Source organism: Ovis canadensis, chromosome 22 (assembly GCF_042477335.2).
Source record: "Ovis canadensis isolate MfBH-ARS-UI-01 breed Bighorn chromosome 22, ARS-UI_OviCan_v2, whole genome shotgun sequence".
Lineage (NCBI taxonomy): Eukaryota > Metazoa > Chordata > Mammalia > Artiodactyla > Bovidae > Ovis > Ovis canadensis.
Window position 1 is genome coordinate 30,850,122 of NC_091266.1, and position 18,859 is coordinate 30,868,980.

Here is an 18,859-nt window from a genome sequence, read left to right on the forward strand (position 1 = left end):
GTATCTAGAGGCTGGAGTCTGCCCCTTTGTAAGGTTTTCCTTAAGATTCATGCATCAGATCATTCATGAATTCATTTAACAAACAGTTGTTGAGCATCTTCTATGCGACAAGCACTGTGCTAGGCCCTGAGGATAAAACAGTGAATAAGACAGTCTTAGTTTTCAAGAAAGTTACCTGATAGTGCAGGAGATGGACAAACATCCCTGCAATTTTCAGATGGTAATAAATGTTATAGTTGAGATAAAAACAGAATATATGGGCTCAGAGGGTCCCTGTACCAACTTGAGTGAAGTCTGAGGTTTTTAAAATCACTTAAGAGCCTGGAGAAATGTGAACACCTTATGTAACTAAGGACAACAAGCTCTCACCTCTATTATGATGCTTCTGTTGTTTTAGTTCCTTTTTTTTGCTGGTATCATCTCTGTTCCCTCCAGAGTAGAAAAGACACTAAGCATTTATTTCTGGGATTGGGCACCATGTCTACTAAGATTGGTATAAAATTTAGTGTTCAAGTTAGAGTTTGTACATTTTTATGAAGATGCATTACTCTTTACAATAAAATTAAATGTTTCAATATATGTAACTAATCCTTTTGAGTGTTTTTAAATTGTTTACCTTTTTAAAGGACAAAAACCTCACTTAAATGAGCTAGGAAAATTCTTGTCCATGGGAACATTTATAGAACATAGTGGAATATACTTAAAATTTGTTTATAATAACATGTGGGTTAGTAGCAAATATTTAAGAGGAAAAAAGAGAAGATCTCAGGACAGTCTGAGTCATTATTTAAACTTCTGTCGGAATTGAGTCTTAAAACCAAGAAATTACTAGTACAGTTAAAGTTGTAAGTGGACATTTTAAGAATGTTTGGTTTTCAATGGACTAAACTCTAACAGAAGATTTTGCCATCTTCTGGAAAGTATAAAATGTTTTGCCAGCTGGAAATATGTACATATTTGGCATTTTAAGTCTTTTTTACTCTCTATTTCATTGTAATAACAAATGATTCTATGATGGCCTGAACAAATGGTTGCTTCAGCCCCTCTGAGGCTCTCCTTGTGAATTTTACATTCACCAGAAACACCGTTGCTAACAGTCATGGGTATTTTACCCCGATTCACACCCAGAATCACTCAACTTGTGCATTAGTAAGCATACTGGTCTAAAATCCATTTCAAGCAGAAATTTTTGTGGATGATCTGGAAACATGGAGGGAAACTGAGAGTATAACAGTTTCAGAGACTCTTGCAATGCACAGGATCTGAGCTTATGGACTACCAAGTCTAGAACTAAAACCTTTAGCTGGGCTTAAAGGGGCAAAGCCTGCATTTGGTCTCCAAGTCTCTCTGATCCCCAGCCCAAGTTCTTAACCAGCAGGAAATCCTACAGTTTTAACTCCGACTCACATTTCACCCTGTACTGACCTTGTGTGCGTGTGTACATACACGCGTGTGAATGTGTACATACATAAATATAACATAGAACCCCCAATTTGATTGCAAGTCCATCCAGACTACAAAATTGATCTCTTCTCTGTGTACCTGCTGCCTCCTTGCCCTGTACTCCTCCCAGGTTTTGGGAACCTGTAGGGGTGGGTGGAAGGATCTTCCTATCTACGGCTGAAGAGTCATAGCACAGAATCAACCAAATGGGAGAGGATGTCTCAGAAAATATTTTGTTGAGTGAAAAAATAAGTAAATGAATACATACATGCAACTCAAGATAACATACAATTCCCCATACTAAAACCAGGAAAGAAATTTGAAGCCATCTGGTTCGAACCCGTGACCATCACCATCCAGAGTTAACTTACCAGCAATGACTATTTTTCAAGCATCATTTACAAAACTCACTTGGGCTGGTCCCCATCCTGCTCAATCTGTGACTGGAGGTACAGGGCAGAAGTCAGACCGTCTGAGAGCCATACAAGGAATATTTAAGCCTTTGATCTTCCTTGGCCTCTGAGTGAGAGAGTCCTGCCCTGGCCCATGTTGAGGCAGACAGCCATGGAATGACTTCTCTCTGGTCTGTTTCTGTCTCTGCTCTATGTGTCCTCATACCCCTGAGCCAATTGACAAGGGCACTTGAGGGTCTTATCTCTGCAAAGTGGACCTATGCTGTTGTTGAGAAAAGGGAAAAGGGGAAAAGGAGTGACCCCAATCTCTGCATTAGCCCTGCTTTGAAGGGTCTGGAGTCTCTTTCCTGAGCAAAGAGATGAAGGCACCTCCATTCCACAGCCCTCACACTGAGAGAGGGGTCTATATTCCCTCTCTGTATTTGGGGGAATGCCGTCTTCTCAGCGGTCATCATACCCCCACACATGCCAAGGACAGGCCGCTGGTGGTGGAAATTCATTTATCTTGCAAATATTATTAAATACCTTTACTGCCAGCTACCAGGAATAGAACAGACATTGTACCCACCCACATGGAACTTAAAGACCAGAAGGGAATCAAGTAATTACAAAAATAAACGACAAGTTGTGGCCATGGTGCATGCTACCAGGGGAAGGGCCGTGTGCATGTGACCCTCTAAAAAGGAGATCTGACCCAAGCAGAGAAGGCTTCCATGTAAGGCTAAAGGCTCTCCTTAGTTATCTAAGGGAAGGGGAGCAAGAAGAATGTTCCAGACAGAAGCCATTGTGTGCCAAGGCCCCATGATAGCCAGGAGTATGGCAGGTTTGAAGTTTGAGTGGACAGTTGAGATCTGGAGGGTTCTCTCTCAAGAAAGTCTGGAGGACTCAGAATGACAAAGGCTAGCAGGTATTGGGTGCTCACGGTGAGCCGGACACTCTGACAAGTTTTTTGTTGTTTTTTTTTAAAATCTAATTTAAAACTCATATTTTTACATGAGAAGAAGCTAAGCCATGGAAAAGTAAAGCAAGCTGCCAGAAAGGACAGACTCTAGTTAAGGGCCCCTGTCTGTATCCTTGGGAGCCATGGAAAACCAAGTTTCAAACAGAAGAAGGGACACAAGAGGATTTCTCTTTCAAAAGGATGATTCAGACAAAAATCAGCTTGAGATGACTCTAGCCCTCTTTATACCCAGATAAAAATGTTAGCATTTAAAACCACCGAGGATATTGAATCAGAGAATAAAAGGTACTCTGAAAGAAAGCTACAGCTCAGATGAGCCTTAGTACTCTGTGGTTGTTCTGAGGAGGCAGGCAAAGGACAAATAACCTAGTAACCCAGCTCTCTCTACTTCCTGGGAAGTGTATTCCAAGAAGTTTAGAAGAAAGGTTTGTGGTGTGGACTAGAAAGGAAGATTGATGATACCCCCCCACCCCCACTACCCGCCCCGCAGGCCCAGGGGGACTGTTAACACTCCTCCACTCCAGGCCAGACTCACTCAGTACTGAGTCATAGCAGTGTCTTGCTTTAACCAAGGAAGCAAAAACTCCCTGGCGGGCCAAATCCAGGCCATGTGGCTTTTTCCTTGACAGCTTCAGTATTTTTTTAAATTAGAGAAATTTTGAGTTAGACTGTAGAGTTCTATCTCTTTTGGCACCCCTGAGCCCCCATTCTCCCCTGGGCCCCCATTCTCCCCTGGCCCTGATCCATGCACCTGCCTCCAAGCAAGATGCACCAGCTCAGCCCACCCTCCCTATCCACCCCAACCCCACTGCTGGGTTGTCTCCCTCCCAGCCCGGGTCTCATTTTCTCACCTGCCCGGCCCTGCAGACACCTTCTTTTGGGTGCCCTGGGTGGTATGCCGGGGAGAATTTCAGTTCTTGGGTTTAGGGGGCTGGGCTGGAAGCAGGGATGTCTTCTGTGAACCTGTTTCTGCTTGGAAGTGGGGGAGAGGGGTCTCATTCAAGCAAGGGGTCTCAGGCAAGAAAAATATGTGAGATAAAGTAAAGGGTGAGAATGAGGAAGTGATTCTCAGTCGAGATCTCATGGAGGGGAATACAAGGAGGCATAAGGCTAAGTTGGTAATGTGGTCACAATTTGGAGAAAACAAGGGAAAAATTTGGACCTAAAGCATTAGAGAGCCATCGCAGGCTCTTAAAGCAGGTTGAATTTTAGGAAGGAAATGCCAACAAAGGTCAAGAGTCTGGAGGTAGGACACCCTCGGAAGGAGGGAGAGTCGTAATCACAAACCTGCATGGATGTTCCCGGATCAGGAATAGTGTGCTCAAAATAAAGGGCCAGAAGCCAGTGTGAACACATGTAGTTTATGTTGGCCCAGGGCAGTGCTTATAGGAAAAAAGATTGGTCTTGAAAATTTAGCATCACAGGGAGAAAAATGAAAAGGTAATAAAAATTACAGTTGATTAAGAATGGAGGCATTTTTACTATGACACAGCAGCATTGTGAAAATCCCCACACGTGTGCCAAGGGATATATGCTGCTAAACTTCTCTCGGAGTTTGGGCTTTTGACTGGTCTTGACGCAGACTGCTCAGCCCGAGGAGCTGGGAGCAGGGCCTCGTTGGGCTTCCATAAAGCATAGATCTTGCCCAAATGTGGAAAACCTTTAGGGACATGAAAACCATTAGGGATCTGTAGCCCTGACTTGAACCAAGCAGAATAAACAAACCCCTGCCCAAATTGGAACTCACTGGATGCCTTTCAAAGTTATCCAAGGGGAAAGGCTGGAGGCCTCAAGGGTCTTCAAGTGGGTTAATGTCCTATTTCACTGCCTCACTCCAGTCTGATTTAACTGCGTGCTCTTCAGTCTTTGCCCTTGTTTGAAGTGTCTCAGCACCTCAGTTGCAAACCCAGAAATAGACTGTGTTCTGAACCTAAAACCTATACAGTACTCCCGTTTTTTTCTGCTAATGGGATGTTAAAGTCCGAGTAAGATCTTCTGGAAGTGTGTTACATATTCAGGGACTGGGTTGGGAAAGTTCCAGAGAGCATTCACATTTTCCATAGACAGGGTCTTGGTAAGTTCCCAACCTTGATTTCTATTTTCAATATCCTTTGTCACTCTTTCCAGTCTCATTGTTTAGTTTTCTGTATGCATAACATAGTGTAATTGTGTCTCTCTCCCCATAACAGCTAAGGGGCATGTTTTCCTTTTAATTCCTTTTTTTTTTTTTTTAATGGGGAGGCAGATGCATAGAGAATTATGAACATTCATTCATTCACTGAATAGTCAACTCGATGCCTAATGGCTAGACACTCAGTTAGATGCTTTTTGGAGACAGTGAAAGGGGGTAGATTGAAGAATTAACACTGCTCCTGTCTCCCTGATGTTCACAGTCTAGTAAAAGATGGAGATGGATATAGAGGTAGGAAATCAAGACTCAGAGCAGCTGAGGACCAAGCCCTAGACGGTCATGAATCCAAAGGTCGCAGAAGCCTGATTTGAACTAACCTCAGCCTAAACTTGGGGCTTCCCTGGTGGCACAGAAGGTAAAGAATCTGCCTGCAACGTGGGAGATCTGGGTTCAGTCCTTGGGTTGGGAAGATCCCCTGGAGAAGGGCATGGTGACTCACTCCAGTATTCTTGCCTAGAGAATCCCCTTGGACAGAGGAGCCTGAGGGGCTACAGTGCATGGGGCTGCAAAGAGTCGGACATGACTGAGCAACTAAGTGCAGTGCAGCACAGCACACCCTAGACCTGAGCTCTTACCCTGTCTCTAGTCCACCTCTAGGAAACGAAATGTATCACACTGAGAAAACATTTGCTAAGTGCTAGCCATGGCTTTGTCCTAGACAGGGAAAACGGTGAAAGAAAGCATGCTGTTCATCTCCAGGAGTCAGTGATTTAGTTGATAGAAACACTGACTTTGAATATGTGGTTACACCATACCATGACACATTAGAAACAAAGATTAGTGATTAAAAGTAATGGGAACAATGTAGATACTTGCCTCACAGAATTATAGTGGGGTAAAATCAATGAACTTAGTGATTATAAAGCATACTGTCCAAAACAAACAACTGAAAAAGATGTATGCAGAGCAAAGAAGACATTCCAGAAATAGTAAGAACAGAGGCTTAGATCAGAATGGCTCTTAGAAGGGGTTCAGGTTTGGGTCTAGCAAAGGGTCAGGTTCGGCAGAAGTGAGAGAGCATGGAGGGTGTGCCCTCGTCTGGAGGCTGCCTGGAGCCGCAGGTGGACTCTGGGGGTCAGTGCAAACCTCAGGAAACAGCTTTTCACAGCTCTTGACCTCAGAGCTCATTTCTCCCGTTCACACCCACCCTTCTCACAAATCCAGGCCACATCAGCCACCAACAGCAACTCACCTGCCTGGAAATTCTCTCTCCTCTTCCTGGCTATTAATAATTCAGGTGGATATGCACATATAAATTTCTTTTTCTCTTTTTCTGCCTCAGACATGAGAAAATTGGAAATTTTTTGTGCAAACTCTTTCTCTTAGAAGAAAAACAGAAAAAGGGTAGAAGGAAATGAGGGAGGTAAAAGAGATAGAAGAAGGGAAAGGGAGGGAAATGTCTAGAGATGGATGGACATACAGGTGCATGATAACAGACGTGTTCAGCAAAGCACAGACTTACTACCCCATTTATCCAAAACAGGTCACACAAATCAGTCTTGCCAATGGATTCCATTGGAAGGACTTCCTGTTCTTCTTCTCTTCCCTGCTGCTGTCTGAATGTCTGGACTTAGAGAAATTACACTAGCTATTTGAGGAAGAGTTTGCTTGCTGACGTGATGCCGCATCCCTTCCAGAACCTTCTGATCCAGGTCTTAGATTCCTTTGGCCCTGGACCGTGTCACATTCCCTTGTGTTTATCAGTCTCTCCATCTGTTCATTCAGTGACACTAACCTCTTCTCTCTGCAGGCACTCGGCCAGGAGTTGGAGATAGCAACATAAGCTATAGGAGGTCCAAACAACAGTACTACAGACCCTGAAAACAGAGCTGAAAAAGGACCAGGGCTACCCAGAGCACCTTTGTATCAATTTACAGTGCCCAAAGGTGACTGCTTAGTGCTTAACTTGGACCTGAATTCTTGTGATTTTTCTTAAGAAAAAAAAAAAAATCATTTCTGTACCTTTATTACTTTGGACTTAAAAGCAAAAAGCCTGCATTGCTTTAAAAAATATTGTTTTTAATAATGTATTAAGATCTTAATATTTGAAGATCAAAATATTGATCTTTTCTACTGATCAGTTTAGTACAAGCTAATGAGAAACCACGTACTTATAAAGGGACCTGTAGTAGAGTAAAGCTTTAATTTAGCTTTAATTTAGGCTTCTGTGTTGAAGATCAATTTTTGAGGTATAGTTACAAAGAGTCATTTTAGGGGGACCTCATATTTGATTAGGAGAAGGCAATGGCAACCCACTCCAGTACTCTTGCTTGGAAAATCCCATGGACGGAGGAGCCTGGTAGGCTGCAGTCCACGGAGTCGCACAGAGTCAGACACGACTGAAGCGACTTAGCAGCGTATTTGATTATTCAGTCTCTCTGAGCCTTGGTTTTCTGTATCCACAAAGTGGAAATAATAGGCTTAGTCTATAAATCAAAGGAATGTAGAGGCATTCAATTTTTTTACTCTAAGCCATTATATACATGTAAACTGCTGCTATTAGTGCTGTAAATAATTGTGATGATAAGTAATGACTATAGTTGAGGTCCTGCCTGTGGGTTTGTGAAACCAGTGGGCTTATTCTCTGCTATATCTGGATGCTTCTTTTCCTGTGGCCACTGCGCTTGTAAAGAAACTCCATCAAAGCAGTGCTTGTCAATTAGTAATATGCATATGAGTCTCCTGGGGACTTTGTTGAAATGCAAATTTCAACAAATTTGAATTTGTTAGGATTTGTAGACCTAGTAAATTTGGATTTACTAAGTCTGGGGAAGGACTGAGAGTTTGAATTTTTCAGGGATTCCTAAATGATGTACTTGCTGATGGCCAAGACCCTCATGTTGAGTAGCAAGATTACCTCTGGAAGCCTCTTCAAGGGACCTGTCTGTATCTCATGGCTTCTGTGTCACCCATTTTTGCCTAAGGAGGCCGCACTCCCCTGATGTCCAAGAGTTTCCACTCTAGTCTGTGCCTGGTCTTAGAGCAGGAAGCCCGCCTGCTGCACACAGAACAAGAACCCTGTCCTGCTACAGCACCCTTTGGTTGCTGCCACACATAGGAGGCAGCTTTAAAAAAAAAAAAAATTCTCCTGTATGTTTCTTCCACTTTTCCTTGAGCTCTAATCCTTGGTTCTGAAGGCATCTTCAGAGTTTGTTATGGTCAGTTCACCAGCCCATTTGAATTCATCTTTGATTCCTGAGGCACTGGTCTGAGCCAATCAAATCCATGGAAAATGGACTTCTAAACCCAAATGCACTTGCCCGGTGTCTAAGAGCTACATGCAACTCAGCCAGTGCGAGTAATAGAAACAATAATAACTATCATTTATTGAATCAGAAACTACATACCATAAACTATTCTAAGTGCTTCAGCAACATTAGCCCTCTTGCAACTCTAAGTATGGTCCCAGAAACAGCAGAAATCTCAGACCCCACCTGGGACCTAATGAATGAGAATCTGCATTATTTTATCAATACAATTCCTAGCTAAAAATCCAGAGTTCAGTCCTAGCTATACTACTCAATAATTGTACAAAAATCTTTTCTCCTTTGCCCTCTATCTTCATTCCCTTCGTATCATTCAATTTCAAGGTCTCCTTGGAAAGATCCCAGGTCTTTTTCATTGACAAAGATTGTTTGAGCATTCTTTTTGGTGCCCAGGATTGGCGGTCAACAACTGTAAGACTCAGAGCGGCCAGAGAGGATTCTTCCTTTACAGAGAGCGAGAGTCAGCCAGTTGGGTCCCTTCAGTTGAAGAGCTTATAGAGTAATTAGATATGATCCCCCCAGCTGTTACTAAATAGAATCTGCTTGTATTATTTATATTTATATCTGTAACTATAGATAAAAAGGAAGTCACCCTGAGAGAAATAACAGACCAGTGAGTAACTGGTCTTTCAACAGAATGAAAAGTCACATGTCTTATGTGTATTAATGATCTGTTCCCTCCCTTTGCCAACTCTCATGTGCTTATAAACAAGTAAATAATAACACATTCCTAGGGCATATGACTAGCTCCCCAGAGTGTATGTGGAAATATTCAGATCTTCTGTGAATGGCCCAACCACTATGCTGAGTGTTTTATGTACATCTCATGTGATTTCCAAAGCAACCTTGTAAGGTAGGCTCATGATTCCCATTTCAAAGATAAGAAAACTGAGACTGAAGGACCATAAATTGGTGCTCCTACTTAAGAAGAGCTTGAGAAAGGGAAGGATAGCTGGTGGCTTCACCCTCGATTGTCCTGAGCTATTCCCTTCTGGCCCCCAACTTGCCTGCCCCAGTCCACAACCTCAAACCTCTGTCATTAGGCTAAGTGGGTGCCTCTGTTTTAAAGGGCCCTCGAGAGCCTCATGATGATCCCACCCTCATCCAACTTCAGAGGTGTGCCAGTGTTTGTCCCAACCACAGGTGATATTTCACTTCTAAGAAGTTGAAGGAAATGGATTTTCCCCATCTTTTTGTCTCTTTAGTGGTGGTTTGTACGCCTTCCAGCTGGGAGTTCACTGGAAGCTGAGCAGATGGCCTGTTCCACTCAAAGAGATTAATTACAGGGTTAAGCAACTAAAGGGTGGCTGAACAGGATTTGAACTTGGTTCCATCCCATTTCAGAGCCCAGGCACCTGATCACTCTCTCGAATTGCATGTGCAGCCCAGGGCTCCTTCTTTACCACCTCCTTATCACAGGCTTCTGGTGGGAGACGTGAGAATGAAGCTACCCAAAGTACCCAAGCATGAAGCCCTGGATTGCTCAGTCATAGCTGGCAGCAGTCTGGCTCAGGATCACGGATACCAGAGGCTGGGCATGTATTCATGTCCAGGAATGGGCACCAGCACTTCTTTTGTCTCTGCTGCTCCGAGAGAGGATGACAGCTGTTATTCCAGGTCTTATGACTGTTCTATACCAGATCAAAGAGGAGCTGGCCTCAGGAAGAAAGCGTGAGGTCCCTCTTAGACATCTTGAAACCTGTATGTGTTTTCTTTACACATTTTATTGAACTGGCTCCCTTCTCCCACCTCCCACTGCCATCATGGACATCATGTCACAGAATCAAATGGCCTTGCTAACCCCGTAGACTTTGGCCTAAGAAAAGTCTTATGAAGATTCTTCTCAACGTCTCATAGTGGAAGACAGTCAAGAGGTTGATGCAGACATCCATGCAGGTGGATTGAGAGAAAGCAATGAAAATGGGATGGAAGCGACTAATTCTGGGAATAACTAGTAGATGCAAACTCAGCCCAGGAGGTGGAGGAGTGACATATGTCCCCAAGAATTTGTACCTGAGGAAGTGAAGGTGACACCTTAAATAGAAGTTCAACTTGTATAACTTGACTCTAAGATGCTGGTTGTTCAAGTAGACCCTCCAAATAGAAGCATCAGGATTGGAGCTCAGTGGGAGGTCAGAACTGGAATTACACATTTACAAAGTCATCTGCTTAGCTGTGATGGTTGCAGCTTGAGATTAACATTTCTAGGAAAGACAGAGGTAAGAGAACTGAGACTGTAGAGTTCAGGCTCAGGAGCTGCAAGAAGACTCAGAAACCAGTGTCATTTCTGGAGAGGAAAGAGGAAAGCCAAGATCATGTAGTGTCCTGAGGCCGGACTCAGGGAAGGTCCACAGTGTTAGGCTTAGACGTGTAGATTACCAGGCTCCCGCTCCATGACATTTGCGTGGTAATTTTAATGCACCAAATCATAATTGCCTCCAATCTATCACTAGCCACTTTGGCATGGCTATTTTTCCCCCTCTTAAAGGTGGCTTTGGCTTTATCAGTAAAGATCTTCTACTCAAATAATATTGCATAATTAAATACAAAATAGTTTCTATACAGTTGTGTCCTCTACTAGATAAGGTATATCCCATAGGCTGAATTCATGTGGTAAGTACTTACTGAGGATTTGAGTTGAAATAGCATTTGGTCAACAAGTGACACACTGTGAATCCTTATGCCTTCAGGTTTTGGTCCCATTTTAGTTGAAAGGGGGAAATGAACAGTTTTGAGTTTGTGCATAACTTTAACTGTGGTACCCAGAGTACAAGAGAATGGGGAAGAGAGTGAACTTTGAAGTCAAATGAGTCTGAGTCAAATTCCTGGCATCACTGCTTACTACCTGTGAGTATTTAGGCAAGTTACTTAACCTTTGGCGTTTTCCCAGCTGTAAAATGAAATATTTAATCATATTTGGGGGCTTCCGTGGTGGCTCAGACAGCAAAGTATCTGCCTGCAATGCAGGCGACCAGGTTTGATCCTGGGTCAGGAAGATCGCCTGGAGAAGGGAATGGCAACTCACTCCAGTATTCTTGCCTGGAGAATTCCATGGACAGAGGAGCCTGGTGGGCTACTGTCCATGGGGGTCGCAAAGAGTTGGACACGACTGATTGACTAACACTTAATCATACTTGGACCAGAGTCATTGGTAGGACTAAAGGAGATACTTAAATAAAATGTTAGTAACTAATGCTGTCAGTACAATTAATACTGCCTTTTATGGGCAAAAATAAATAAATAAATTCCAGGTTGACATATGTTTTTCTTATTAAGTGACTTTGAGCTACGCAAAGTCTGGTACAGGTCAGTTCTGAAATAATATGTTTTAAATCAGAAATAACACGCACCAGTTTTCTTTTAAGTCATAGAGCTATTTTAATTGATACTCATATCATCATGGGTTGAATATGTGATTGTAATAACAAACAACAATTTTCAACATGCATTTTTCAAATATATATTTCCTTTCTTTAAAACAAACATAATTTTTAAAAATATCAGAGTGTTTGTGGTTTGAAGTCATGGTTACAGTCACGTCCCAGTTTGCCGTCTGTTCTTGTCCAATGTACAGGTCCAACTTAAGGTCAGAACTGCAAATAAATAATAAATGTCTGCTGGTCTCATACAAGGCTTTTCTCGGTCAGGCTGTACTTAGATTTGCAATACATTAATATTAAATAAATATGCAGTTAAACATATGAAAATTAAAGTAATGCGCCATATTAATAGAATAATGGATAACAACTACATGATCATCTCAAAAGATGCAGAAAAATCATTTGACAAAATCCAATACCCTTTTACAATACAAACATTTAACAAAATAGGAATAGAAGGGAGCTTCTCTAACCTGATAAAGTGCATCTATGAAAAACCCACAGCTAATATAATCTGTTATAGTGGAAGACTGAGAATTTTTCACCCAAGATCAGGAACCAGACAAAGATATCTCTTCTCACTGCTTCTGTTCCGCATTTATTGGAGGGTCTTGCTAGGGAAATTAGGTAAGAAAAAGAAACAAAAGGTGTTCCAACTGGAAATAAAGAAGTAAAACGGTCTCTGTTATCAGATAACCTGACCTCATATATAGAAAATCCTAAGGAATCCACTAAACTCCTATTAAAACTAATAAGTGAATCCAGCAGGCTTGCAAGACAGAAGCTCAGTCATATTTCTTACACTGGCCATGAACAATTTGATTGTGAAGTTACAAAAACTGTTTCATTTATAGCAGCATCAAAAATAATAAAATACTTAGGAATAAACTTAACAGAAGAAATCCAAGACTTGTGCACTCAAAACTACAAAGCATTATGAAGGAATTTGAAAAGACTTCAATAAGTGGAAAGACCTCCTGTGGTCATGAATTTAAAACTAATATTGTTAAGCTGGTCATACTCCCCAAAGTAATCTACTGATTGAGTGCAGTCCAAATTCCACCTGCTGTTTTGGGGGAATTAACAAGCTGATTCTAAAATTCACATGGACTTTCAGGGTCCCAAAATAGCCAAATTAACTTTATAAAATAAAAATTAAAAGTGGAAAAGTTGGAAGACTCAGAGGTCCAATTTCTAAATTTACTACAAAGCTACAGTAATCATCATACTGGCATAAAGACAGACAGATAGACCAAAAGTATGGAATGGAGATCCCAGAAGTAGATCCTTGCATGTATGATCAAATAATTTTTAACAAAGATCATTCAGTGGGGAAAGGTTTTCCACAAATGATGCTAGGAAAATTGGATACACATGTACAAAAATGAATTTGGACCCTTGCCTTACACTATATAAAAAAATTCAGTTCAGTTCAGTCGCTCAGTTGTGTCCAACTCTTTGCGACCCCATGAATTGCAGCACGCCAGGCCTCTCTGTCCATCACCATCTCCCGGAGTTCACTCAAACTCACGTCCATCAAGTCAGTGATGCCATCCAGCCATCTCATCCTCTGTCGTCCCCCTTTCCTCCTGCCCCCAATCCCTCCCAGCATCAGAGTCTTTTCCAATGAGTCAACTCTTCGCATGAGGTGGCCAAAGTACTGGAGTTTCAGCTTTAGCATCATTCCTTCCAAAGAACACCCAGGACTGATTTCCTTTAGAATGGACTGGTTAGATCTCCATGCAGTCCAAGAGACTCTCAAGAGTCTTCTCCAACAACACAGTTCAAAAGCATCAATTCTTTGGTGCTCAGCTTTCTTCACAGTCCAACTCTCACATCCATACATGATGACAGGAAAAACCATAGCCTTGACTAGACAGACCTTTGTTGACAAAGTAATGTCTCTGCTTTTCAATATGCTGTCTAGATTGGTCATAACTTTTCTTGCAAGGAGTAAGTGTCTTTTAATTTCATGGCTGCAATCACCATCTGTAGTGATTTTGGAGCCCAGAAAAATAAAGTCTGACACTGTTTCCACTGTTTCTCCATCTATTTTCCATGAAGTGATGGGACCAGATGCCATGATCTTCATTTTCTGAATGTTGAGCTTTAAGCCAACTTTTTCACTCTCCTCTTTCACTTTCATCAAGAGGCTTTTTAGTTTCTCTTCACTTTCTGCCATAAGGGTGGTGTTATCAGCATATCTGAGGTTATAGATATTTCTCCTGGCAATCTTGATTCCAGCTTGTGCTTCTTCCAGCCCAGCGTTTCTCATGATGTGCTCTGCATATAAGTTAAATAAGCAGGGTGACAGTATACAGCCTTGAGGTACTCCTTTTCCTATTTGGAACCAGTCTGTTGTTCCATGTCCAATTAACCTAAAACAAATCAAAGAATTAAATATAAGACCTTACTCCTTGGAAGAAAAGTTATGACCAACCTAGATAGCATATTCAAAAGCAGAGACATTACTTTGCTGACTAAGGTCTGTCTAGTCAAGGCTATAGTTTTTCCTGTGGTCATGTATGGATGTGAGAGTTGGACTGTGAAGAAGGCTGAGTGCTGAAGAATTGATGCTTTTGAACTGTGGTGTTGGAGAAGACTCTTGAGAGTCCCTTGGACTGCAAGGAGGTCCAACCAGTGCATCCTGAAGGAGATCAGCCTTGGGATTTCTTTGGAGGGAATGATGCTGAAGCTGAAACTCCAGTACTTTGGCCACCTCATGCGAAGAGTTGACTCACTGGAAAAGACTCTGATGCTGGGAGGGATTGGGGGCAAGAGGAAAAGGGGACGACAGAGGATGAGATGGCTGGATGGCATCACTGACTTGAAGGACATGAGTCTGAGTGAACTCTGGGAGTTGGTGATGGACAGGGAGGCCTGGCGTGCTGTGATTCATGGGGTTGCAAAGAGTCAGACATGACTGAGCTACTGAACTGAACTGAAAGCTATGAAACATAGCGGGAAGCTTCATGACATTGTATATGGCAATGAATTTTGGATATGACACCAAAATCACAGTAACAGAAGAAACATGGAAAATAAGACTTTATCAAAATTAAAAATTTTGTGATATCCAGTGTCTTATAATAACTTATTATTGAAGATAATCTGAAAAATATATATATATGTAACTGAATCACTTTGCTGTACATCTGAAACTAACAAAATGTTGTAAATCAACTATATTTCCATTTTGTAAAAAAAAAATTGTTTGTCAAAGAACACTGTCAGTAAAGCTAAAAGGTAGCACATAGAATGGGATGAAATATTTGCAAATAACATATATGATAAGAGATTAACATCCAGAATATATATAAAACTCAACAACAACAACAAAACAACCCAATTCAAAGTTGGGCAAAGGACTTAAGTCAATATTTCTCAAAAGAAGTATACAAATGGCCAGTAAGCACATGAAAACATGCTCAACATCATTAGTGACTAGGATTATGCAAATCAAAACCATAAGATACCACTGACACTCACTAGGATGCCTATAATTTACAAAAAGATTTAAGGAAAACAAATGTTGACCTGAATGTGGAGAAATTGGAGCCCTGTGCATTGCTGAGGGACTGTACATCGGTGCAGTCCCTGAGGAAAACAGTGTGAGCATTCCTCAAAAACTACTAAAGACAGTCATCATATTGTTGCAGTCATGCGTTTCAGGAAACAAACTCACTCAGAAGGATGATGCAGATAGTGAAGTGCAGTTTATTACACCGGCGGGCCCAAGGCAGACTCTCCTCTTACCCAAGGACCCCAACTAGTTTTTGTGAAAACCTTATATACCCTACATATACATGTTCAAACCTACCTCCCCAAATTCTCTGAAAGTAGTCTGAACAAAGGAAGAGAAAGATACAACCAAAGTTAACCCGTGATTCACATGCCTTAAACCCGTGATTCGTATGCCTTAAGCCTAGGTAGTTAACAGTAGACAATTATCAATAGGCCTGTGGTCATACCCCAATAAGCATAATAGAATTTATGATTCTATTTGGTTACACAGATAATTAGTGTATTCTTTTAGGTGATGGAGAGTCTAGATACGAGCTCTGGGGCTCTTCCATCTGGGGGGTGGGGGATGGGGTGGGTCTGGTTTTCCAGTTGGTATGTTGTTTCCATAAATAGTGGGCACATAGCTCAAAGTCCACAGTCCAGCCCAAGATGGAGTCCTGCTTTCAAGATGGAGCCTGTTCTGTCTGTTTCCTCCTTCAATATGATCCATCAATCCCATTCCTAGGTATTTACTCACACAAAAGATTTTACACAAATATTTGTAAGAGCATTATTCATGATCATCAGAAGGTGGAAACAACACAAATGTTCATTACCTGATGAATGGATAGACAAAATTTGGTGTATACATAAGTGGAATCTTATTTAGCCAAAATAAGAAATGAAGTACCGATCCATGCTATAACATTGATTTACCTTGAAAAGATTATAACTGAAAGAAGCCATACACAAAAGGCCACATACTGTATGATTCAGTTTTAGAAAATGTACAAATCCATAGAAACAGAAAGGGTAGTGGTTGTCAGGGGCTGATAAGAGTTGGCCAAGGGGAATGACTGATAATGTGAGTGCATATATTCTAATATTATTGCTCAGTCGTGTCTGACTCTTTGTGACTCCATGGACTAGACAGCCTGCCAGGATCCTCTGTCCATGGGATTGATTGTCCAGGTGAGAGTACTAGGGTGGATTGCAATTTCCTCCTCCAGGGGATCTTCCTGATGTGGGATCGAACCCGCGTCTCCTGTGTCTTCTGCACTGCAGGTGGATTTTTTACTTGCTGAGCCTTAGAGGAAGTAGCAGTGATAAAAAATGTTCCAAAAGTAACTATGACAACAGTTCAACTCCATGAACATACTGAAAAACCGCTGAATTGTATACTTTCAAAAATGAGTTTTATGGTATGTGAATTATATCTCAGTTAAAAAAAAAAAAGGACTGGACATAAATAACTCAGCAGTATTTTAGCATAAAAGGATTTAACTCTGAGACTATTCTGACTTTTCAATGAGGTTTGCTGATGATGCCGAACTAGAAGGGATATGACTGTTCATAGAGGGGACAGCTGCCAAGTTAAGAACAGCAAATTTAGGGTGGGGGGGGGGATAACTTTTTTTAAAGTGGGGAATCTATTATTAAAATGTATGGCAAAATGTGATGGATATTTTCCTATGAATAAATGAGGATCTTTTTTTAAAAAATGCTTGATTATGGTGGGCGCCATACCAGAGGGTACAAGTTGCAGGTTATAAAAACAAAGCAAAAGTTTCCATACCCTGAAATGGTTTGATATATGACTAAGTCTCTCCATCTGACTTCCAAGATGAAAGGCCCCAAGATTCCTTCCTCTTTCAAAAGATAAATTCACGACAATTAAAAAAAAAAAAAACAGCTAACTGCTGAGAGCTGAATATGTGCTAAACTTTTTTGCAGGCATTTTCTCATTTTAATTTCCCCATCATCATTGTGACATGGTTGTAGAGAACTTACCCAAGGTCAGTCAGCAAGTCAGTGCCTGAGCTGGGCTGCAGCCCCACTCCTGTGTGACTGCTAGAATGCCACTCATAACCACTGGATTATACTCTCCATTACCTTGTTTTCTTCCTCTGGGGGAGATTCCCCCCAAGAGTGTACAACACCTGAGATTCTACCCAAACTAAGTAGGGGAGACAGTGGAGTACCAACTTTGCCGATATTCAGCTCCATGACCTTATACAAGAAGCTTGGTCTCTTAGAGGCACTGTTTCCTGATGTGTAAGGTGTGGAAAATTTGTCCTAGCTGTCCCTGAATGAGGTCCTTCCAGCTCGATCATTTGGTCTGAGTCCCACCTCATTTACCTACCACTAGGAAACCAGTTGTCTAGAGACACTAAGAGGAATAAATCCTTCAAGCCGGAGAGGGTGGTGATTTGGGGAGCCTGGACTTGGGTGTCAGACTGATGTGGCATGGCTTCCATCACTAATCTCAGGATGATACTGAGTAAGTTCTGTAACTTCTGTCCCCATATGCTAAAATGAGTATATAATAGGAAAGGGTATAAATAAAATGAGTATAATAGTAAAATGAGTATATAATAATATAAAATGAGTATAATAATAATAAAACTTTCCTGGTTTTCTAGTGACTAAGACTCTGTGCTCCCAATGCAGGGAACCTGGGTTTAATCTCTGGTCAGGAAACTAGATCCCACATGCCTCAGATAAAAGCTGGTACTCCCAAATAAATAAATAATTTTAAGAAATAAGCTTTAAAAAAGTAATAGCATAGGGTGCTATGGCATAAAGTGCTTGTGAGGACTGAGTGAGACCTCTTTAGGGCACTTACAGCAATTCTTAGCATACTGTAAGTAGTGATTATTATACATTATTTAATGATATTATAATTTATTTAGTATTATTGTTGATGATTATCATTATAAAATAGAAGCACAGAATCCCTTAAGGGTAAATAGTATAGGTTTAAGTTGCTCAGCCAGATCAGACTCTGGTGTTCAGGTGACCTGCTTGGGCTCTGCTCTAGAAATATTCACATCTACTGAGTTGGCCATCAGGAATGGCCTGCTGGGAACAAGGGCATTAGATTGTCATTGGCACTCTAGAGTTTCCCTCTTGTTAACTTTGAGCCAGTAATGCCACTTTCCTGTGTAAGCATGGCATCTTATTATAGTTTACCATATGAATTTTGGCTCAATTAATTTTGTTTACCCAGAAAATCAGAAACAATAGGTGGTCAATGAGAAATATGGCTAAACATTTGACTAATGTGTGCTGTGAAAAGAAATTACTGCTCCCTGGAAATTTCCCAGTGTGGGTGGGAAATTTTTCTCTGTTTCAATGTTATTGGAAAATATAATAAGCACATATAATGATATATTTAAAAACTCTATCACAGTGTTATTTATAATGACATAAATGGTAAACATAACATTGACTACTAAAGAGCCACTAAGGTCAAATATTAGAAAACTAGTTTTAAAGTTGGGGAAATGTGCCCTGTAGAATAAGTTGGGTTTTTTGTTTGTTTGTTTGCTTCAAAAAAAAAAAAAAAGCATGTGTTCCAATCCTAATTTTGTAAATGCTTTGTACATTTTTAGAAAAAATATGAAATGCTACAACAAAAGTATTAGCAGAGATTTTCTGTGAGTATAGGATTATTGATTGTTTTAATTTTCTTCTTTATA

At 41.1% G+C, this 18,859-nt stretch overlaps 1 protein-coding gene across 3 annotated transcripts in view; it reads left to right on the forward strand.

The window, feature by feature from the left end:
• The window catches only part of PLCE1 (phospholipase C epsilon 1), a 369,052-nt gene that overhangs the window by 181,923 nt on the left and 168,270 nt on the right, over positions 1-18,859 (forward strand). The gene's annotated exons all lie outside the window — the stretch shown is intronic.